This window comes from Teleopsis dalmanni, chromosome 1 (genome assembly GCF_002237135.1).
Source record: "Teleopsis dalmanni isolate 2A chromosome 1, ASM223713v2, whole genome shotgun sequence".
Lineage (NCBI taxonomy): Eukaryota > Metazoa > Arthropoda > Insecta > Diptera > Diopsidae > Teleopsis > Teleopsis dalmanni.
In genome coordinates, this window is record NC_051846.1 from 49,836,235 (window position 1) to 49,836,850 (window position 616).

Consider the following 616-nt stretch of genomic DNA (forward strand, 5'->3'; position numbering starts at 1 on the left):
CCTTTGGCGTTTTCGCTTTCGCAGTTGTATTGATGCCTAGATTTTTATTTAGATCTATTATTCTCACAGCTCATGGCACATTAACTGTGTGCATCAGAGTTTTGTTTTGAAAACATTGAATGATTTCTAGAATAAAGTTTTTGAGCGAGCATACAATCAAAGTTGGATACCAATTGTCTTAAAAAATATATAGACAACTGGGAGGCAGCTTTACCAAATCCTAGAGAACTTAAGAGCTTTAGAGGGTACAATTTGGAAAAACTGAGTCAAATACTCGTGTAGTGATAATTGTGATGAATTAAATCGACAAAAAGCAGTTGGAGGCATAATCCTACCCCAACAATCGCAGCTTTGCTTACAAGAAGTTACTAAAGAAGAAGCTAAGTAAAATGTAATATAATGTTTTACAGGGTGTGATTGCTTCCGAATATCTCGTCCCTTTTGTTTCTACTACGACAGAGCAATAAAAACTTTTAAGCATTTACTAAGACTTGCAGACGAGTGAGATTTAGAAGGATCTCCAGACATGATTAGAAAAAATAATGTAATAATTAATAATAATAAAAAGAAAATGTATAGCCGTGCTCCTTACTAGAACAGCTTAACTGTTCAATAG